This window comes from Lepidochelys olivacea, assembly GCF_965140295.1.
Source record: "Lepidochelys olivacea isolate rLepOli2 genome assembly, chromosome: 2".
Lineage (NCBI taxonomy): Eukaryota > Metazoa > Chordata > Testudines > Cheloniidae > Lepidochelys > Lepidochelys olivacea.
In genome coordinates this window covers 177,465,883-177,490,055 of record NC_140412.1, presented here as the reverse complement: position 1 = coordinate 177,490,055, position 24,173 = coordinate 177,465,883, and the positions used below count along the sequence as shown (strand labels likewise).

The following is a 24,173-nucleotide window of genomic DNA, read 5'->3' as shown; positions in this document are numbered from 1 at the left end:
CCTTCTTCTCCATTCCACCCCCGCACCCCCCCAAAAAAGCCGAGAAAGTAACTGTCGGGAGTGATTCATATTCAATCCCTCCCCGCTGCAATATTTGTCTCCATACATTACGAGGAGTGGAAGAAAGGAGTAAGGGGGGAGTTGTAGAGGGTGTACAGATCCCAGCAGTTTAGTGTATGCAGCTTCCCAAGTTCCAAAGGCAGCAGTCACAACAAAATCATAAAGAGAAGGCACAACTTTCACTTTTCCTCTGTTATGAACGAGACGCCTTCCCCCATCCCACTCCCAAGCCGTTCCCCTGAAACTCCTACAGATTAATCAAAACTGAGTACTAGAAAACGAACTTCCCTCTCCTCTTCTCTCCCCAAAACTAACACACACATCCGAGACATTTCCACCTCTCCAGACAGGACAGGGTGTTTGCTACAGCAACAAAGTTTCAGCCAAAGAAACTGGCATGAAAATAACAAGCAGTTTCTTTGCGGGGAAAAGCAGCTGCTGCATGGAAATCTGCAGTTCAACTGTGGGACATTAAGCCTCAAAATCCTTTCGGAGTGCAGTAGGGCAGGCAGCGAGAGAGAATACTTACATATGACTGTATACTTTTGGGGGGGGGCTTTAAGTTAAGGACAGTTTGACAGCCATTTTTTTGGTTAGATCTCGGGATAGCCTCCCGCTCCCCCCTCTTCCAAGTTAAAAGAGAGAGAGAGATCGGAAATGAAAATTAAGTGCCCCAAAACTCTGGCTTCTTGCAAAACATTTTGCAGAGCCCATTAAACAAAGAAGAACTTCTTGCAAAACTCAGTCCACGTACCTGCTGCTGCTGCTTCTGTCAAGCCCCCCAAACTTCCCATAGAAGAGCTCGGGCTGGTGTATCTCACACGCACAGCGCCCGCAGTGGGGATCTCGCTCTCTCCCCTTTTGCAAAGCTTAACAGGACCGGCCCCAAAGGATGAAAGCGGGCATTTTGCTTCTGTTTGGGCGCGGGGGGATGGAGCGAGAGAGAAGAGGCCGGGCGGTGTGTGTATTGGTGGTTGTTTTATTCCTGCCCTCCTCCCGCAAAGAAAGAGAGAGAGAGAGAGAGAAGCCCTCTCCGTTTGTGTGTGCGCGCGGATCCGACATCAGTTTCAGTGATCTTGTAATCTGATCCCTTCTGACTCACCCGCCCTGACTGACATTTCTGATTTGGTTCAACAAAGGGGGGCGAGGGGGGGGGAAAACGACTAGACTGCATCAAAAAACTTGCATCGGAAAGGGCCCCCCTCGCCCTCCCCTCTAACCAACCCGTATAAATTGCATTGTAGCCCCCCCCCTTTTTTTAAGTCCACCAAAGGAGGGAAATAAAGACACTCTGCTCCGATACTCACGTGTTGGAAAAGTTGTCCCTTTTGCCTTCCTCTCTCTCTCTCTCTCCTTTCCTCCTCCTCCTTCTTCTCCTAGTCCAAGTTTTACAGATGTTGCAGGACTCCTCTCCACCACCAACCCCTCCTCCCGCTTTCTCTCTTTCAAGACTCCACTCTTAGACCAGAGGAGGGGGAAAGAGCTTCAGGGCAAGGCACATTGCTGGTTCAACCCCCGCCCCGCAGTGTGGGTAGAGTGGGGCGCTCAACTTTCTGGAGTGAGGAAAAGATTCCCCCCTGCCCCCTCCCTTACTGTTGCCTGACTCCCTTCTTTGGATTTGCCCCAGTCGAAGTGCTACAAACGTGAGGGTCACCCGCTCCCCTCCTCCTGTACACTGGGGAATGCCGGAATATTTCGGTGAGGAGGAGGGAAATCAGAAGCAGAGAAGGCGCGTGGGAGGGGGTGTGCCCCTGGGTGCTGTTCAGTGCCTGGGAGTGAGGGAGAATGAGGAGTTGGGACCAGCAGAAACACAGGCTCTCAATCTGATGTCCCCTCTTCCCCACACTTCTCCTCCTCCTCTCTTCCCCCCAGCTTCAGCACAGACACCAGGAGGCCACTCCCATAGCTGGGAGGGATGGGGGTTGGGGTGTGAATATGTTGCCTTCACCGAGCCACCTCCCCCTTCCTTCCCTCTGGCATCAGTTTTTCTCTCTTTTTCATCTTCCTCTCTTCCTTCTGTCCTGCTCTCTGCTTCCCTTCCCATCCTCAATCTCTGCCCAGCTCTCAATCCGGGACAGAAAGTCCCACTTGTTCTCCTTTCCTGCTCCTCCTTTTTTATCCTGCCCTCACACTCTGGTTCATTTTACCCTCTGTTTCTCTCCCACTACCTTCAAACCTTCTCAGTACCCCCAGCACTCAAAAATCATGAATCAAGCCACATAAAAGCATAAGAGGTTTTAAAAAAAAAACAATATATTTGAGGTGTTTATTTATTTACCTTCTGGTTTTTGCCGCCTCAGGGTTCACGTTCTCAGGCTCAGTTCTGCACCCACATGGGCTGGAAACTTTTTCAATTAAAGCTCAGTGTCTTATGAAATCACATGACTCCAGGACCTGGGGCTGTAAGAAAAAACATCAAAGATCAGAAGAATTGGAAATATTATTATATTGCCTTCCTTCTCCAGTATTGAGCTTCTTCTCCCTTTAAAAACCTGCCTTTCAATTTTTTGTCCTTCTTTTCTTTAGCTTTTCTCCCCCAGCCTAGGACTATGATTTAGTTGGGGATTGGTCCTGCTTTGAGCAGGGGGTTGCACTAGATGACCTCTGAGGTCCCTTCCAACCCTGATATTCTATGATACAATGGAAAACCTTTAACATGAAGAATTACTTCTGCGTTCTGTCACCTGCATATTTGTATAAAACAAGATTCTGGTTGTTTTAATCTCTACCGCCCATTGTTCCCACTGGGGTTCTACAGAGAGAGGCTTTGTTTTTAGGTTCCACAGGTACTTGGAACTCAGCTGAGGGTGTCAGTTATGATGGCAAAAGAATTCAAGATTGTCCCTTCTCATGTTTCAACCATTCAAGAATCAAAATACCATGCCAAGACCAGCTCTTGTGTTATTTTGGTTCCATACATGGGTCTCTCTGGCATTAAAATAGCCTGAGAAGAGCAAATATAAATGAACACAGTCACACCCACCCACCCATATCACATCATTCTCCAATCAGATCAAAGGTATGGCCCCCTTCAGAAAAGAGTGGGTATATGCATTAAAGTACATTCCAATATATACCTACTCGTGTCAATAATGACACATACCCAATGGTGTAGCCCAATACCGAACCTTTGATATGCACCTTTCGCCATGATCTAATTACTAGTGGTGCCAGGCTCTTGACTTAGAACCAGCAAGATGCTTACGCAAATACCAAACTTTAAGGATGCACGTACTCCCACTGAAGTTAAAGTTAGGCATATGCTTAAGTACCTTCCTGAATTGGGAATTTAAATGAGAGCAAGATCAGGCTTTAATGCTATGGCCCTCACTATTGCAAGTCTTGTGAAATTTCGTATTTTTCTTAAAGTCCCAGGTGCCTGAATCAAGAGATTGCATGAGAATCTCAACTTTTTTAAATATTAAGTTCATTAACATCTTCATGATTACAGAGAAAAGCTTGAAAATGCAAAGTACATGTACCCTAAAGATTAAAAAAATAGAAGACAAAAATAATCCAACATTTTTTTTAAATCCATGATTTGGGGGGTCTGATTCATTATTTTTGAACACTTGGGGATAGCACTATTGTCTGAATTTCCCTACAGTTTGTATTGTTTTCAAGAACATACTGACTTGGTGGAGATGGTGTATCTGTGGCTTGTTAACTATTAATTTTTCACAGCAATTAGAGATCCAGAATACCCTTGCTCACAGTGAGTAGCCTCTTATTTCACAAGCAGTTCCACTGACCAGCATAGGACTATCGGTGGAGTAAGGATATAGGAGTCTGGTCTTATTCATGTTTCTATTAGTCATGAGTTGTTTGTTGGGATTTGAGAGAAAGTTAGTTGCCACGACAGTACAATGGTAATAATGTGAAATATGACAAGGGTAGGAAAAGTGGCTAGAAGCCTATTTTGTTCACTCTTTTCTTCTATGTTTTGGAATTTTTTTTTATAGTTTAAAAATGACCACAGTCAACTTAACCTCCAGTAAATTAAAAATAATTAAAAGTCCTTTCAGGTATTACACTGATCCTTCAGCTTCCTGTGCCATTTTTTCATGTTCTTATAATCACATTTTTCTTTAAAAATGTTTTTCTCTCCCCTTTTGCTTCATGAAATATCCTCAGAAGCCAAAGGGGAAACTGACTGATTATACACAAAGTACTATCAAATAGAGAGAGAAACTAATGAGAAAAATGCTGTTTATCTAATCTCTTCAGGTCTAGTAATCTGAGATGTTAGTGGTAACAATAGGCAGTAAAAATATTCAGACAGAAGTGTGATTTTAAACTGACGGTGTCCAGTGCTTAATTTGTACTGAAAGAGGTGCCAGGGTTCAAGCAATTTTTTTTACATTCATAACTGATGGAGCAAGTCCAGAGGTGCTGAGGCTCTGAACTGCCAAGCCTACAGGTATTGGGGATCAGCCCTGGCACAAATTAAGCACTGAGAGTGTCCCTTTAAATCAAAGCTCCTCTTGTGAGCAATAGTTGACTTTGAACTACTGGAACTCCTCTTTCCTGTGAATTTGAACATTTTTTCATGCCACAAAATAATATTTCATCTTTTACTATTCTCACCCACAGTGGGTATTTTCAAAGCATATCTTTCAGCCTCCACTCCCCCCCCAATCACCAGTGCTCCCTCATCCCCCCAAAATTAAGACAGCTAAGAAATTTAAAAACTTAAAAGGAATCAGAGTGTTTTCACTTCTGTTTATGGGAAAAGAGACTCCTGATACATCTTTGAGCCTTGAAAATCTTGAGGCAAGAGGTGAAACAAAGAAACAACAACCAGGCTTTCTGCCTTTGCCAGTCTGAATGGGTCAGACTGAGCAAAAAAAGAAAAAGAAATATATGAAGGAGAAGGGGTGACATTTGAAATGTATTGTAAATGTTTCAACACCTTGACAATGAAACACATAACAGAAGCTTAGAACTTCCAAGGCCCTTCAGCTAAACAAAATAAAAATAGGCAGATTTGTTTAAGGAGGTTTCTTCCTGAAGATTAGTCATGTCTGTTTGAGAGAATTCATACTTTCATACCGTGGCAAAGTAAAAATATTATGTTAACAAGAAATCATTACTATGGGGTTGCATTGGCTCATTGATAAAACTCACACTGGGAAATTCACCTATATGATTCCTTTGGGAGCAGGTGTTGCCCCTTGCAGAATATGCCACTGGATCAACCCCAACCTCCACCTCTTTACCATCCACTATGTCAACCACTCCTTGGTAGTAGGACTCCATTAGAAATCAGGGTTGCCAAGTATCGTGTTTCGTATGACACTCAAACATTCATTCCTGCATCACAGCTGCCTTCCTTCTTGCTGCTCCCCCTGTTGGATCAAGGCAGGAAACAGCAGCCAAGAGAAGCAAGCAGTGCAGCAGTGACAGCTGAAGATGAGAGGCCCAATTGTAACTTCAGGCTCCCCTTTCCCCACACATCCAGCTGCACCAACTCCCCTTCTCACCCACGCCCCACTCCAAACACTGCAAATATCCAAACCAGGAATATCCTGGCCCGAGGGACCCTCTAACTTTCAGAAGTCCCCAACCTGCTACCCAAGCACCTCTTAACCATCCAGGGGTTCCCTACACCCTCCTCCCCATCAGCCACCTAATCCCTAGCAATTCCACAGTACTGTAATCATTACATGCATGCTAGCAGTTGGCAAGGGAAGTTCAAAAATCAGAAGACTAAAAAAAATCGGTTTTTGGTCTCTGTCATGATTTTCTTACTTGTGATTTTTGAGCTTTTGGGGTAGACCATAACCTATTACTCACTGTTTTAGTGCGAGTTGCATGGTATTTGGTGCTTTTCTTAAAGACCCAGCTCCTGAAATTCTGATTAGGTGAGAATCTCAGCTTTCATTTAAATAAAAAGTAAATTTCTAACATTCATAGCTGTAGATCAAAGCTTGAAAATGTGACCTAGCATGTTCTAAGAGCTCAAAAACCAGTAGACATATAAAAAGAATTCCAAAATGTTTCTTTTTTTAATCTTAAAATTTTTAAACTAGTCTCATGATGGGGGAAACGGGGCTGACTCATGATTTTTTACTGTGAATATGAGAAGGGGAGATCCACATATGGTGGAATATCTTAGATAATTAAAATTATAAGAATTTCACAAATCTAAATCACTTGCCACAATTTATGTTATCTATTTATTTTTAATTCTTTGCATTTCACTGAACTTGTAAGGTTCAACTTGACTTGCTAGGTTCAGTTTCACTTTCTGAAATTCCTTTGCTTGCAAAAAGATGCTATGTTTCAGTTCCCAGCACCACTGAAGACTGTTTACATTTTTAAAAATGTAATTATTTTCTTACTTATTTTTAATGTTATGAAAATATTTCAGCCTCATTGGATTTTGAAAAACCACAATCTACATTTGGGGGCCTGAATTACTTGAGCTTGTCCCTTAAAGCCATTTTCAAAAGCCAGTTTATCTCCCTAAGGGCTCCTAGGAAGGAACCGTGGGGCCTGAGTCGACTCCATTGAAATCAATGGAGATCCTGCAATTGACTTCAATGGGAGAATGATGGTGCCCCTAATGATGAGGATTATCATTCTACTCTAGAAGATTAGCTCTTATCCACCATCCTCTTTGTCTGCCTATTTAATCTATCGAATCTATCTTGTGATTTATACCTCATGCATAGGGTGACCAGAAAGCAAGTGTGAAAAATCGGGGTAGGGGATGGGAAATAATAGGTGCCTATCTAAGATAAAGCCCTGAATATCGGGACTGTCCCTACATTCTTCTACTTCTTCTTCCAAGAAATGTCAAATTTATTTTAGTAATGTTTTCATATATATCCATATGATATTTCAAACAAAAAGCACATTTCCTTCCTTTATTTGCTATTTAAAATATAACACATAGGTTAAAGGTTGCGGTTATTTTGGGTTGGGGGGTGGAATTATGATTCTCCCTAACTCTACCCACAAAACTAAATTTTGCCCATTGGAGATGTCAAAACCAAAACACCAAAATGAAATTCCATTCACAGTAATCTTCATAATATGACTGATCCTCTCTTTTTCTAGGTGCTTTGATCAGCAGTTACATAGTTAACAATAATGATATTTAAATTGTTATCAGATGGGTCAAAATTAACAACCTCTTCTCTCAAAGCTATTGTTTCAAGCTGTCTGCAGACTGAGGCCTTGTCTACACTTGAAAGAGTTTGCCGTTAAGATATACCAGTAGAGGAAAACCTGCAAATCCCCCTAATGGAGACACAGCTAATGCCTGCAAAAGAGTTCTTTTGCCACTATAGCTTAAACTTGTTCCCTGAACTGAGTAAATTATGCTGGCAAAAGGGCTTTTTTGCTTTTATAACTGCAACTACAGTAGGGCTTTTGCTGGAATAACATCAGTTAAGGATGGGGTGGGCGGGGAAATAATCACACCCCCGACCGACATCACTATGACAGAAAAACTTTTTAGGCAGATATCTTTAGATTGGTTTACACTTACTAAATTATCTTCACAACCATAAGGGCTTAGACTTCTTATTTTAGAAGTAATTAATTATTATTATTATTATTATTATTATTAAATGGAAGCAAAGATTCTAGAGCACGAAATGGTAGCCTCCAGAAATAACAAAAACCTGCTAAAAGAACCACTGCAAAACTGCCCAATTTAGCCCTCAAGTTTTGTTTTATGTTTAAAGTGTTGCACTTTGTTGCACTTTGTTGTTATCTAGAGGACATTGAAAATTATGTATCTTGATATGTACACTTTATGTTTTCTGTTTCTTATGAAAGAACAATACATATGTTGGCTTCACCTGAATATTCAGCCTAGTATATGTTTAGTGCCAGTATATTTTAAGACTTAGCTGGTGTGTAACAAAAAAAATTAAATGTTTGTGCTCAATTACTTAATGGTTTGAATATATTTTTGAGTTTCACGAATGCAAAACAAAGGTTTTAAACTAGGAAAGCATTGTAAATTAATTCAGCAATTTATAATATGTATAATAATAATAATAATAATATGCAATAAAACATTATGTTAGATATACATACAACATACATATATGCACAACACTGGCTAACCTAGTATTTTTGGGGTAACTGGAAAAATATCCCATGCATCTGAAGGTGTGTAGCGCCTGTGCAGTCAGTGGAAAAGCATATGTACACCCAAAGGCAGAAATTGGCCCTTAATCCTTGTATGACAAGACTGAGCCTGGAGCACATTTTTACAGCCATGTCCTAAATGCCTGAAAAACAGGATTTATCCAGGGAACACTGACACACACACTCTTCACTACAGCTACTGCAGAACTTCATTGAAATAAAATAACTTACACTGATTAACATCTATTTTTAATTAATAATAAATGTTATTTTAATCTATCATTTTTCACAGAGATATATTACAAAACACTTTATAGAATAAATAATATAATCACTAGAGCTGGTTGAAAAATGTAGAATTTGGAAATTTTTGACCCATAAAAGGACAATTTTTTCCTGACAAATGTTAACCCCCCATCCTCCCTTCACAGCCAGTTTATAATTCCAGAATTAAGGCCTGATCCTGCTCAGATTTAGTTAGGGCTAGATTGACTTCATGGGCACAAGGGTGTCCTTGAGCAGAACCAGTTGCAGGTTCTAGTCTTTGGAGAAGTGAATAACTTTACATAGGTGAGTAGGGCAAGAGAAGTCACTAGAACTACTTGCCTGAGTAAATGTACTCACTTGTACAAGTCTTCATAAGTGTGAGCCCTGATACAGGGCAGTTATTTACAGAACAGCTATAGAGCTGCACAAGAAGAAATTAAAGAGATATAGGCAAAGAAGGAAAGATAAAATTTGAAAAGAAATGAAAACTTAGTGAGGAAAATTGGCAATACTGGGCTGCTCACACCTTTCAAGGGAATTTGGCTGGACTCCCAGTTCAGATCTAATTTCCTTTCTTTCGGGCCTTTTTTCACTCGATTAACTATTGCAGCAATTGCTGGCGATGGTGCACAGTGGGGGGAAAGTATATTAAAGAGTGAGATCTCTCTCTGCAAGAATGACTGTAGTCTTGCAGACTCACTAATCCCTCTTAGGGTAGGTCTGTACCACAGCTGAGAGGTGGAATTCCCACCTTGGGCAGACATTCATGTTAGCTCTGGTCAAGCTGGTGTGCTAAAAATACCAATGTGGTTGCAGCACCTTGGGTGGCAGCTAGGATGCCTGAGTATGTAGGCAGGACTTTGGATGGGATTGTACTTGGGCTGCTAGCCCAAGCCACCGCTTGTGGTGCCATAGCCACATTGCTATTTTTAGTGTGTTAGCATGGTCAGAACGAGCGAGTGTGCATCTATCTGAGCTGGGAATCACACCTTCCAGCTGCAGTGAAGACATAGTCTAGAGATTTAAGAACAGAGTCTCAGCTGGTGTAAATCAGCATAGCTATATTAACTCCAATGGACCGATTCTGATTTATATCAGCTGAGGATCTGTCCCTTTCATTTTTAGGTTCAGATGTTGCAGTCCTCTCGTAGGGAAAAAAAAAAAAGTATTGTATATAGTAAGTACAACATAGTATTAGGGCAGAATTGTACTGTTAGACCTCCACTGCAGATCTCATCTCCAATATTCAGCTCTCTCTACAAGTTAAACTTACCCCTTTGCAGAGAGCTAACATAAGGCCTATGTGCCATTAAGTTCCACTTATGTCCTCAAAACAGGGCATAGTCCTTTTTCTGGCATTCTTTATAATAGATTTTACCCTACATATGCCGAATTCCCAATGACATCAGTTGAAAATCTTCCCATGCAGGAAGAGCACACTGTCAGAGTTGAGATTCACTATGAGGATCTGAGAGGAGAATTTTGCCCAGACAGTGCTAGTTAGTACAATTGCATTAAAAGATCCACCATCAGAATTTCTATTTTTAGTTGACAATTGTGAATGTTCCATCTTGGATGAAATATGGCATTCAGAAATTCCACCAGGAGACAACTAATTGTTGTTTTTTCAGCGAACAAATTTGTTTTCCATTGTTTTATATTTTTAATTAAAACATTGAAATAAATGGAAAGTTTGTGGCCTTCAGACTGTTCATGGGCCTCTTACCTAATGTTTTTTAAATTTATTGATTACATTTGGTAGATGTCCAATATATTGCTCAGATGCATTTATAGGGTTTTTGAACAGTTGGGTTTCTTTGTAAGTTTGTTTGTTTTTTGGGGGGGAGCAGAGACAGGACTTAAGCTTAGCACTGGACGTGAGTACATTTCATCAGCAATTTTACAGCACTTTTTAGTACAGTCTTAATGCACTTTTGCTATTGCATTTATATGATTAAATTTATCCGATCTCTAGAGCTAAAGTTCTCCCAAGTATACTATGACAATAGCATTATCTGTAATTAAATAGCATTCTATGCATTAAAATGTTCCTGAGAACTCCTAGTGAAGTGGGTTAATCCTCTCTGGCCTCTTGGGTGCAAAACCGGATCTGCTCAGAAATCAAACCATATAAGTGATTTTGGTCTGGTCCCTTGCGGGCATTTGTTCATATGTTGAGCTGTGGCTTTTTGATATTTGACTGTTTCTATACAAGAGGTGTCACAGGATTCGAGGGCCAAAAATCATGCCTCCAAACCCATATTAAATACACATCTCCCTTTGCTTCTTCTTTATGACATAGACAATCTCCTATGCTTTCCTCCCCACCCCACTTGATTTCTACATTTAGGACCTCTCTCTTCGCCCTCTTCACTGGAAAACCTTAGCAAGATCCTTAGAGGACCTGGCTAGCAGGAGTAAGGAGGCTGTAACTTGAGCTCCAGTTCGCCATGTCCCCTGTTGGGCAGGCAGAATGCTGATTCATTTTGGGGGAGGAGAGGAGATCTGCAACTCAGGTTAAAGTTTCTTGAAATGTCACTACTCAAACAGAGGGAAGTGAGGACCTGATATTTCTAATGCAGAAACCAAAGCTATAATTTGATGTGCCTTTTTGTTGTTTTTGCTATTGTTGAGTTTTTCTCCTAACATGAGACATCCTTGTAATTGCCCCTCTAATAAAACAAGCAGACAAAATCTACATGGCTTCCCAACAGATCACGGAATATGTTTCCCTTTTTTGAAAATGTCCTCAGATTTCTTTCTTTGTCACTCCCCCCCAGCTATCATTCAGAAAGTTAAGAAAACGAATGAAGCTGAGCACCACTTCACTTATACTGTCCACAATAACTTCACTTAAACTGTCCAATTTTAAACCACAAAATGTTCTTCTAATATAAACTTAGTTAATTGTCCAAATTAAGGGATCTTTGCTCTGTTTACTTACACATCCCAGAGAGTTTAAAGGAACACAAAAAGGGCTAGTAAAAAGCCCAGAATTTGCAGACAAGGGAACAGCAACTTTACACCAAGCTCCCCGTGAGCTCATATTAGCCCCTTCAAACCTGCCATATGGAATTTGCATGGAGACCTATGCCACAGAAAAAGGGGACAAAGCCAAGAAGCATTCACCGTCACTGTACAGAGCATAATCCCCATGACTACCAGTTATTTCTGAGCAGAAAGACAGATGATAGTTATTTTTAGCTGAATGTCTTGTCAGTGTAGCTGGGAGATTCACAGAATCACAATAAATAAAAGAAACTAGTCATCTCATTTCTACTTAGTGAGGAGTTTTGTCTTTGTTGTGTGTAGTTATTACTGATCTGGCCAATCCTGGAAAGACTTAAGCACCTGACAAACCTTATTTACTAGGACTCCGATCCTGCAAAGTCTTAAGTGCATGCTTAATTTTGTGCACTGTAAGTAGGGCAGTTGACTTAAGTGGGATCACTCACAGTGCGTAAAGTTAAACACATGCTTCGTAGGATGAAGATCCAGGGGCTTAATTTTGCACCACCCAAATTAATGGATGTTCCACTAACGTCAACAGGCACAGGATCATGCAGAATGTAAGTAGCTGGGTTGACCAGAAAATAACATTTCCATTTCACAAAAAAATTCAAGGTTTCAAGATTTGTTTTTGTTCCAGTGCAGAATGAAACTGAGACCTTTCAAAAAAATTTGCAAATGACAGAGAGAGGGAGAAAGACACCTTCTCACGCACCCCAAAACAGCTAACACACTGGTGGGTTAGGACACTCAACTGGAATGTGGGAGAGCCAGGATAAAATCCATATTCTGCCTGATTTGGGACTTCAATTTCGGTCTCCCACATCCCAGCTAAGTGCCCTAACCACCTGGCTATTTTGAGGTGGGGTCTCTGTCTGACCAGAAATTCCACCATGGACCTACATTTTGGTTTTGACAAATTGTCATTTTTTGACAAAAAACAAAAACCTAAACACAACATAACAACAACTTCGTTTAAAAATTCCCGACTAGCTCTAGCAAATAGTTCTGTTCAACTCAGTGGGACTATGCTCATATGTGAAGTAGCTTGTGTGTAAGGATTTGGGCCTAAGAAAGGTATTAAGGGAAGGGAGGAGATAATCATGTTACAAACAAAATGTTATGTTTTAATTGTCAACTCAAATTTTAGAAAAATTTCCAAGTAGTTTAAAAAATTTCAAGAGCAATTCCACTGCATTTTCTTAAAGTTTAGAAGGGCTCAGCCCTGCACTGCTTACTCAGATCAAAACTTAAGGTGAAATTTTACTTCAGTAAACACTGAAGAATGGGCTTTGTTTGTTATTAATAATAGACAAAAGCCAACAATTAACCAACTAACCAAACATCAGACAGGCAAAGCAACATAAGAGGTATTATACCTAATCTTCCCATTAGGATCAGTAAGACAAAGCCAAATGCATCATTTGAGAGATCGCACTGAATAAATTCGCAAAAAGAAAAGGAGTACTTGTGGCACCTTAGAGACTAACCAATTTATTTGAGCATGAGCTTTCGGTAGCTCACGAAAGCTCATGCTCAAATAAATTGGTTAGTCTCTAAGGTGCCACAAGTACTCCTTTTCTTTTTGCGAATACAGACTAACACGGCTGTTACTCTGAAACACTGAATAAATTGTGAGGATTACACAAGCAGGAATTTTTAGGGAGGAAAAATGACCTTAAACTCTGCACGCAACAATAGGAACACTAGTCCTTCATAGGCTCTTTAAATTCTTTACTAAGAAGATAGCTCAAGTTTTATTGGAGAAGGAGAAAACACTCTAGAAATTACCATTGTCAATTCAGGGGAAAGAAAAAGTAACTGCCACAAATGGCTGAACAATAACAGAGAGAATGCAAAATATCTCAAACTTGAAGGAACTAAGTCACTTAAAAAATAAAATCCCAGATTTGCTTTAAAATTACATTGATTCTGCCTTAATCAGAATCACTTTTACATAGTCCAAGCGAAAGACAACACATATAATCAATTTGCATCCATCACCTCCATTTTTCGCTGACATCTGTCAACTTTCCCATGTCCAATAGCTGAGAAGCATTCCCATGTTCCATACAAATTATTAGTTTCTTTTTATTTTCTCTCCTGAATTTGTTCTGTACTGATTTTTCAATTCAATCACTTATGGACTTAAGTGAACTAATGAACTTAATAGGCTCAAATTCAGGCCTCAGGCACTCAATTCCTCCCTGCCTTGAAAGCTGCTTGTCATTTACACCTGTGCAAAGTGACAGCAAAGTGGGTGTAAAATGCTACCATTCTAATTAAGTAGCTTTTTGCATATACTTTGTGCAGGTGTAAACAAAGCACAAGGCACACAGCAGTGGAGAATCACAGCATTGCCAAGTCCAACCATTCAAAAAATCATCAGTTAGGCTCCAAAATATTATAAGATTGGCTTATGAGATTTTTTTTTAAATACACTTTTAGTTCTTTTTATTTACCTTTTTTTGAATCTTGAGTGTGCCGATACTAAAGTGATGAGCATAGTATAAGGACCTGTTTGGACTAGACTAAGGTTCAAATTTTCAAGCTATCCTGCACAACCACATGGGCAAGAAACATACTTTTTAAAAAATGAAAGGCAAGATTTTCACATATTTATGAGACTCCAGGAGCTGTGTCTTTAAGAAAAAACACTAAATATCATAAAAAGAAAAGGAGTACTTGTGGCACCTTAGAGACTGTCTCTAAGGTGCCACAAGTACTCCTTTTCTTTTTGCGAATACAGACTAACACGGCTGTTACTCTGAAACTAAATATCATCAGAGTTTCAATAAAATCGGGAAAGTTGACAACACTGATTAAATTAGCAAGAATGAACAGAATCTGGGAGGGGTGCTTTTTTGTTTTGTTATTATAAAAGCTAAATAGATAAAGTAAGAAAAACTCATAAACACAGGGTCAAATCAAGCAGCAGCAATATGCAGATGACACACAGCTCTACTTATCCTTCACCACATAGGACTATTCCATTACCACCAAGATGGCCCAATTTTTGAGTGTGATCAGCTTATGGATGAAGAACAGCTGGCTGAAGTTGAACAAGAGCAAGATGGAGGTTATGCTGGGAGGGAGAAGAAAAACACCTTGAAGAGGAGCAGTCTCTGCTGGTTGAAGGTACCCACAATTGATCAATTCTGTCCATAGTTTAGGAGCAATCTTGTATTCCTTGCTGATGCTAAGGTCTCGCATAACAGCACCCAGGGTTAATGCTTTACCATTTCCGGTTGGCTAGGAGACTCCGTACCATCCTGGCAGACGATGACCTGGCCTCGGTTATGCATGCTGCCATCACCTCTTGTCTGGACTATAGCAATGCGATATACCTGAGCATGAAGCCACCAGGCCTTAGGAAACTCCAACTAGTACAGAACATTGCAGTGGATCTTCTCAGCAACACAAACAATCACACGGACATTAAACCTGTCCACCACTTTCTACACTGAGCTTCCCATAGAATATTGAGTTTAGTTCAAGGTCTCTGTCCTGACTGTCAAGCGACTCAGTGAACATCTACACTGCAATGTAAGCCCAGGGTTTGAACTCAGGCTCAAGCCTAACTCCCCTTTCATCTACACACTAATCGCATTAATCCACGCCTCTGACCCAGCATCCCAGGACCGCATGGGGCTGGAGGGTCCAAGCCTGAGTCAAGCTAGGACCCAGGGTTCAATTCCTTTTGCTGCAGGATAGATGCAGCCCCACTGAATTCATACTCTGGGAATTGACCAAAAGTATTGCACATTCCCATGGGCCGACTTTCTTTGTCCTCTGGGCAGTCAAATTTGATGGACAGTCAAATTTTCCCACACTGCACCATGAAGGAAGAACTACATTTTGGGAGAGCACTAGGAAGTCTGGGGTATGGGTGGTTGGACTTGGGTCTGCATAATGCAGTGGCGCTCCAGGTTGGGACCCAGGATTCAACAATTCCTAACCTGGGGTTACAAATGACTGTAGACACTCAAGCCCTAGGTTAACAAACTCAGGGGCTGCTAACTCGAGTTCTACTAAACTTGGGCTTACATTGCAATGTAGACACACCTTTAATGGCTTGGGCCCAGACATACCCTTAACTGCCTAAAGCTCCAGAATGAAGACTTACTACAAGAGAAAAACTCATCTGGCAGGAGACAGAGCTTTCTCAGGGACTGGTCTGAAACTGTGGAACAAACTCCCACAGGAACTAAAGACCATCACAAACCTCCCCACCTTCCACTCCAATTGTGAGACACACTTTAACCTTGCCTTCTCTAATATAAACATATATTAGCGCGTAAATTTAAAAAATAAAAAACAAACCCTACCAAAAGAAAACACTATGCACACAATTCTCTCTCTCTCTCTCAGAGAAGATGAGAGAAAAAACAAACCACATGTGATAGATGTATTTCTTAATGCAGACATATTATTTGATGCACTAATAGAAGGCACTCAGATGCTACTGTGATGAGGGTACTATAAGAACCTATACAAAATAGAAATCAAGCTGCATGCAGGCCAGGTCTGAATTGCACCATAAGAATGAAAACCAAGGGCTCTTATGTCATAAAAACTGTCATAATGGGTTCGAAAAACAGCTAGATAAGTTTGTGGAGGATAGGGCCATCAATGGTCCACCTAGCCCAGTATCCTGTCTCTGATATTGTGCAGTACCAGAGCTTCAGGGGAAGTACACAAAACAGAGAATTTTAGAGAGATCCACCCATCTGCCACTCCTGGCTTCTGGCAGTCAGAAATTTAGGGTCATCTCGCACATGGGAATCCCCCAACCATCTTGGCTAATAGCCATTGATGGACCTATGCTCCATGAACTTATCTAGTTCTTTTTTGAACCCAGTTATATTTTTGGCCTTCTCAACATTCCACGGCAATGAATTCCTCTTTAATTGTGCATTGTGTGAAAAATTAATTCCTCTTCTTTGTATTAAACCTGCTGCCTATTATTTTTATTGGTTGACCCCCGTTTTTTTGTATTCTGGAAAAGGGTAAATAACACTTCTCTATTCACTTTTGCCACACCATATTCATGATATTACAGACCTCTATCGTAACCTTCCTTAATCATCTCTTTTTTAAACTGAACAGCCCTAATCTTTTTAGTCTTCCCCTTGTATGGAAGCTGTTTCATACCCATGATTTTCTTTGTTGCCCTTCTCTGAACCTTTTCCAATTCCACTATATCCTTTTGGAGATGGAGCAAATAGAACTGGACATAGTACTCAAGAGGTGGGGGCACCATGGATTTATATAGCAGCATTATATTTTCTGTCTTATTTTCTATCCCTATCCTAATTGTTCCTAACATTCTGATAGCCTTTTTTGACCGCTGCAGCACATTTGAGTGAAAGTTTTCAGAGAACTACCTATGATGACTCCAAGAATTCTTTCCTGAGTGGTAACAACTAATTTAGAACTAATTATTGTATATGTGTAGCTGGAATTATTTTTTCCAATGTGCATTACTTTTACTTATCCATGTTGAATTTCATCTGCCATTTTGTGCCCATTCACCCAGTTTTCTAACTCTTCACAGTTAGCTTTCCACTTAACTATCTTGAATTATTTTGTATCTGTAAACTATGCCACTTCCCTTTTCCAGATCATTAATGAATATGTTGAACTGCACAGCTCCGAGTACTGATATTTGGGGGACCCGGCTGTTTACCTCTCCATTTATTCCTACCTTTTGTTTCCCATCTTTTAATCAATTACTGATCCATGAGAGGACTTGCCCTGTTATCCCATGACTACTTAGTTTTCTCAAGAGCCTTTGGTGAGGGACCTTGTCAAAGGCCTTCTGAAAATCCAAGTACATTATATCAACTGGCTCGTCCTTATCCACATGCTTGTTGACACCATCAAAGAATTCTACTAAGTTGAATGAATGAATTTCTTTAACAAAAGTCGTGTTGTCTCGTTCTGAACAAACTGGGTTTGTCTACATGTTTGATAATTCTGTTCTTTACTTTAGTGTCTTTAATTTGTCTGGTACTGAATTTAAGCTTACCAGCCTGTAGTTGCGAAGATTGCCTCTGGAGCACTTAAAAAACAAACAAACAAAAAAAACCCCAAAACCCACAATGTTACATTAGCTACCTTCCAGTCATCTGGAACAGACCATTGAAATTATGGGACTGCTCATGATTAAGAATTAAAGGGTTGGCACTAAAAAAAAAAAGGGAGGGGGGACTAATACATACAGAAAGACAAAATCATAAATGGGAAAATAAAATAGAAGTTCAGTTCTCACCTTAGCAAGAGGAAGATATTCTGAATTAAAAATATAAGATTATCAGGGGAAAAAGCTCATGCTCTATAAATTATTGCACAGAATGGACTGGACTCCATAGAGGTTGGAAAGATATGACCGAGGAGCAGTGTTGGAGGTTTGATCATTCTTTGGGGAGTTGGGAAGAAACTCTTATATTAATGCCCAAACATTTGAGTTTAGTGGGCCTACATATAATTAATTTTTTTTCTGAAATTTTGATTTGCCCCAGCATAAACAATTAATCCACATGCACAAGGATTATTTAGTATCATCCGCTACATCCAGCTTTTAAAAGCAGCTGCCTCCACAGCCTGACTTTGTACAAAGAGCCGATAGCCGCTCAATGGAATTCCAGTAAAAAGTCAATAATTCAGAATTAGCCTATGGTCTTAGATGAAGTTGCATCATTTCAAAGATTTATAAAATACAAAATAAATTACCAGAGCACAGTGTAGTTTGTCAGGAATTTCTTGGATCATACAGAAGTGATTTGAAGATTGATTTCATACGCACCGAACCACTCATGCCACACGAGGAGCATAGAGTATCCTATAAAAGAAAAGGAGTACTTGTGGCACCTTAGAGACTAACCAATTTATTTGAGCATGAGCTTTCGCATGCTCAAGAAAGCTCATGCTCAAATAAATTGGTTAGTCTCTAAGGTGCCACAAGTACTCCTTTTCTTTTTTGCGAATACAGACTAACACGGCTGTTACTCTGAAACCTGTCATAGAGTATCCTATGTTATTCTGTGAAAAGGTGCATTGGATTCAGACTCTCAAATTGGTTTTACTTTATTTTATTAGAGAGTTTTTTATTATTACCTCATGTATACAATTCTGATTGACTGCTGTGTCATTGCTAGACAGAAGTCTGGACTAAAATTGTTGGGCCATACCTTGACATCCTTATTCAGTTGTTGCTCATTCCTCGCTTGTGACTTCAACTGGGGTTCTACCTCAGGAAGGACTAAGTAAAAACTGAGAAAAGACTTCAAAATCTGGTCCTGTGGTCTGTCTGTTATCTTTTAAAAATCTGTTTATAGTAACATAGCAAAATGCTGATTTTATAAAAACATAGATCAAAACACAAAGATAAATCCAGCAACAACCTTCACAAATATACATCAGTAAGTAATTATTACATTACAGCATAAACCCCCTGCACCCATTCCAAAAATCTCTGTAAAATGATGAACTTTACAGCATGTCCTCATGGTTAACAGATGAACTGTTTAGGACTAGGGAGGATGGGGGAGGAGGGCTCTCATGGAGAACACTCTGCCAGCTACTCCTCTCTCTTGTATTGAGGAAATGCTGGCTCAAATGTCTCTTAGGTCAAAAGTGGCAGTTTGCCAAAGGGAGAGAGGCAGCCTCTCAGGTAGGCAGGTCTCAGGCTATTTAGGATTTTACAGGGAAAAACCAACGCCAGTGTAATGTTTTCACATCAAGAGACCCCTTAACAAACAGGCTGCTGCATTCTGTCCCTGCTTCAGCATCCAGAGAGATTTAATATGTGGCCTCAAGGAGAGCGCTTTTGCAGTAGTGAGTCTAGATGTGACAACAGCATGAATCACAGTAGTGAAGTCTGCATCAGAGAAAAGGCTGCAACTTCCTACCTTGACATAGACGAACAAGTTGATAACATTGAAATCTGACCACCCATCAATAAATGGGCATCTAACCAGACTCCCAGATTACGAACATGAGTAACAAATGGTGGGCCAGCAACTTTAATTAGAGGGGCAGATCTAATCTGTGCCCTATCTTCCAATTGCTTTTCCATCTCTAACATGGACTCTGTTTTATCTTGATTTAGCCTCAGCCAGCTGGATTTCATCCATGGCCCACTCTCAGCAAGACCCTCAGAGAGACAGTCAACTGTATTGCTTAAATCAGAAGAGACCAACATAAAGCTGGGTATCATCTATGTACTAACGACACCACAACCCATGCATGCTATTAAATCTTCCTCTGGCCTGAAATACACATTGAACAAGTGGCTCCCTACAGCTGGTTTGTCAGCTCCATAAAGCAATGAGGTCCAATACACTAGCTGCACACAGGGTTGGAGAGTAAGTGGCTCCTGTACTCTGCCCACAAAGGAATTTGCCTTGTACCTGAGAGTAGATCCATGGACTGCTCTGCCCACAACAAGTTCTGTTCCTTTTCCCCATGCTAGTCTCAGGTCACTTGTGAAGATTTTTGGACTCATCCCTTCCCTGTTCATGGGCTGGCAAACCCCTCCTTCCTATTGGGAATAGTACTACTTGTTTTCCAAAGCTTCAAAGGCGCTGAACATGCTCTGGCTTGCACTGTAGATGCATGCATACAACCATGCACACAAGGAATATCATCAGAAGTTAGTTTTCAACTTGCCCAATTAGATCCTATGTCTGTCCCCTATCCAATGTGTTGTTTAAAGTCAACTGAAAGACATTTAGGGCCAAATTTCCATAGTCCACAATCACAGTCAACAGCGAGTGCAAGGAGATATTTAAATTATGTTATTTTCACCCTCGATTGAGTAAGGGTGGAAAATTATGGGCCTCACACCATTAGTCTCATTGCTCATTATTTGTATTATAGTAGCACTGAGAGAACACAACAGAGACTAGGGCTCCATTGTGTTAGACAGAGTACTGTCATAAGAGTGAAAGACAGGCCTTACCTCAGAGAGCTTACACCACTTTGGTCTCTTCTAAAAGCACTTTTTTCTTTTCCCTCCATTCAAAAAGTTGAAGCTTTCACAATTTGTTTCTTTTAATGAAAAGGGAAAATTAATCCAACCAGATCACTTCCTGATGGATACCAATTTTAAGATAAGGACCAAGGAAAATAAAATAAATGTGTATTTCTCTGGAAATATCTCCTCCTCTCTACAACATCAACCACTGAGAAAGATATTATTTTGGCTTAACAGAAAGAGACACCTCCCTCTGCTGTTTAAAGGTGGGGGCAGGGAGAAGCTTTGAAAACTGTGTCAAGCTGGACATGGTACATCTTTCATCCTATTTCTAATGGATCGCCTTTGAAATCTAGGTAGGTGAAGCCACCTGGCTGACCCTCAATCTCTCACATCATGTACCAAAGCTTTTCTTCTGATACAGAAGTGTTCTGAAATGGGGCATTTTACAACAGTTATTGCAGATATATACACACATACACATGATACTTCTAGTCAAGTAAAACTTGTCTAATAATAAGATGACTTCAGGGGCCAGTATCAAGTAGTTCAGAGTCAAGATTTAGGATCTAAACAAAAATAAAAAAATCCTTGAAAAATAAGTGTTAAAAGGTTTAGATTTCCAAAGCTAAGAAGGGGATTTAAATGCACAACACATTAACTTTAATGGCAGTTGAGTACCTAAATACCCTAGCTAGCTTTGAAAATCTCAACCCTAATCTCTATAGAAATAGTTTTCAGGACTGCTTTTAAACATTTTAATGAAATAAAGAAGGCTGGATTGTTCTTTTAATGTAAACTTTCTCTTGCAGTGCTTATAACCTTTACTCTGTGGAACTGTGCTAATGCATGAGAGCCAGGAGGAGAAATATATTATAGACTGTCTAGTATAATTTTACGGTCTAAGATAAAAGCGAAATATAAAAAGTAAACAATCATTTTTCATTCTCTAAAGTGTTGGTGTTATTAGGAAAGAATTATTTGACAATATATAGGCTTGTGTCTCAGGGTAGGTCTACACAACAACAACCATGGCTAAACAATGCCAACTGACTAGGGCTCACGGGGCTCAGGCTGCAGGGCCGTTTCATTGCTGTGTAGACTTCCTGACTTCAGCTGCAGCCTGAACTCTGGGACTGTCCCACCTCACAGGGTCCTAGAACCGAAGCTCCAGAGTGAGCGAAATGTCTACACAGCAATGAAACAGCCCCACAGCCTGAGCCCGGTCAGTCTGAGTCAGTTGGCATGGGCCAGCCGCAGATTTTCCTTTGCTGTGTAGACAGGGCCGGATTAAGACCTTTAGAGGCCCTACGCACTGAAAAGATTATGGTGCCCCCCATATGTAATTCAAAATAAAAGCAATACTATACTGTAAAATAAAATTTTATTTTTCGAAATGACACAAAACTTACACGTATGCTGAAATGAAAATAGCTTCTTTCTAGATTTTCTGATTGCAAAATTCTGGATAAGTTCATCGAAGCTGACTCGACGAAGCATGTCCGCTTCCATACACAATAGGGAAAGTGAATCAAGTCTGTCCTGACACATTGTTGTTCTCTGAGGGTTTTTTATTCTTTTCAGCTGAGAAAAAGAGTGTTCTGCGGAGCAGTTAATCATCAATGTTAGAAAAATACGTAGTGCGATCTCTACATTTGGAAATACACATTGTATTCCGTCTTTCAATATTGTGTCATGAAGATCAATGTGACTGAATTTCATTTTTCCTGTTTCATTAAACTTTGCGCGCATATAACAGTGGAACTGCCGTACTTCTCCACAGAGATTCATGTTCAAGTCAACAGGGTATGAGTCAACTAGCTTTTGGGAACCTTGTGAATATTGTTCGTCAGATAAGTCCATATCATTTAGAAAAGAAAATCTACTTGATACTTCTTTGTACACTTCACCTCTCCTCTTCATATGAGCTTCAAGTGTATCAATTATAGCGTAGTAAGTAGATACGCGAAATTTGTCTCTAGGATTCAATGCTGTTTCTGTTGAACTGCTATCATTTGCTTGTTTTTTCCTGATTTGCTTGCTGCAGGACTCGGCTTCTTTGTAGATAGTATCAGGCAAGATATCTTTTGATATGTCTTCAAATCTTTCGAAATCATTCCTCAAAGCATGTAAGTGGTCTCCTAATGATTGACATAGGTCTGCATATGTTTTCAAATCCAATTCTTTTTCTTGGAGAGCTGACTTGTGTGGTAAAAATGTTGTAAAATTTCATTCCACATGGTCAGCATGAATACAAACTCTAGTTCTTGCATCTTGTTTGCAATGTTTTCTGCCTCTCATATAGTTTCTCTCTTTTTGTAATTGGTCTTCAGCTATACTTGCTAATGCATCCACAATCTTTGAATAGGACTCCAGAATTGCACTTGTTGCCACTGCATGTGCCTCCCAGAGATTATTAGAAAGAGATTTCAACACATGATCATTGACCTAATATGTTTTAAGAACTGCCCATCGGTGTGGTGAGGCAGAGAAAAATGTATAAAGTAACTGGACTGTTGGAAAAAACTTACTGCCACCGGACAACAATCAACAGCACGGCGGCCAACAAGATTGAGAGAGTGTGAAGCACATGGTATGAATATGGCATATTTGTTCTGTTCTAAAAGCTTCTCCTGCATTCTGCAAACTTGACACAGATAATGCAGTACGTGATTTGCCATTTCTTCACCAGTGTGGCTTTTCAAATTGAGGAATGTTATAAATCCTTCAACTGGTTTTCCATCTGTGGGAGACACATATCTCAGTACAATACTCAATTGATCCATATGTGAAAGATCAGGTGTAGAGTCGACAGATAAACTGAAGTACCCAGTAGTACGTACTTCATCCACAATAGCTGAACGACTTTGTCACTCATTAGATCAATAAGTTCATCACATATTGTCTTGGATAAGTATAATGGGTTACCTTTGCCAGCATTCCCATATTTTGAGATACGGCCTGCTAAAAATGGGTCAAACTGAGCCACAAGCTCCAACAATCCCAAGAAATTTCCATTCTGCAATGATCCAAATGTGTCATTTGATCCCCGGAAAGGCAGACCACGTTCAGCTAATGTTTGAATAACAGCTATAACATGCTGCAAGACATGTTGCCAGTATTCATGCTCCCCTTTAATTTGTTCTTCCTATTTTTGTGTCAATCCAAAGCCCTGTCTTCGATTTAAATATGTCAACATTGAATGTGAGTAGTGCTCTTTTCAGGTTGTTCAATTAAAACGGTATTCTGCCAGTCACTAAATCCATCTGTAGCAAACCGGGATGTTGAAGGTTTATATGCAAAAAGTTTGCAAACAAAACAGTACACAGACCCTACTGATGGTGAATACAGTAGCCATTCTCGAGTGTATTTCTCACCATTCGCTTTCATACCGAAAAATATTTTTTGTGGACAATATCTTGTTTGTTTGCCATTGGTAAAAGTCCGACATGATTTCTCAAATGGAACAGTATGGTGTTGACAGTCATTTGGTCCACGATCTATCCACCCACATACCAGTATCTTTTCTCCTATTATTTACACCATGAGCAGGTTCAGTCTCTGACACATCCACACCTTCTAGAACAATGACTGTTTTACCACCAGGAGTAGGATGATCAGTTACAGTCTCTGACACATCCACATGTTCTGGAATGGTGTTTGTTTCACCAATAGAAGAAGGGTCAGTCTCTGAAACACCTACAGGTTTTGGAACGATGTCTGTGCTACTGAGCGAATCCATCAGAAG

At 40.1% G+C, this 24,173-nt stretch overlaps 1 protein-coding gene across 4 annotated transcripts in view; it reads right to left on the bottom strand.

Annotated features, from left to right (window-relative positions):
* Window positions 1–1,898, bottom strand: part of GLI3 (GLI family zinc finger 3) — a 247,000-nt gene extending 245,102 nt beyond the window's left edge. For 2 of the 4 annotated variants that reach the window (XM_084620886.1, XM_084620885.1), the window contains exon 1: window positions 1,368–1,898. The gene's annotated coding sequence lies outside the window, so the exon portion shown is untranslated. Of the gene's footprint in view, window positions 1–814; window positions 1,084–1,367 lie in introns of those variants that run through there. The other 2 variants (XM_084620884.1, XM_084620888.1) reach the window with 1 other exon arrangement.
* Window positions 1,899–24,173: the final 22,275 nt, after the last annotated feature.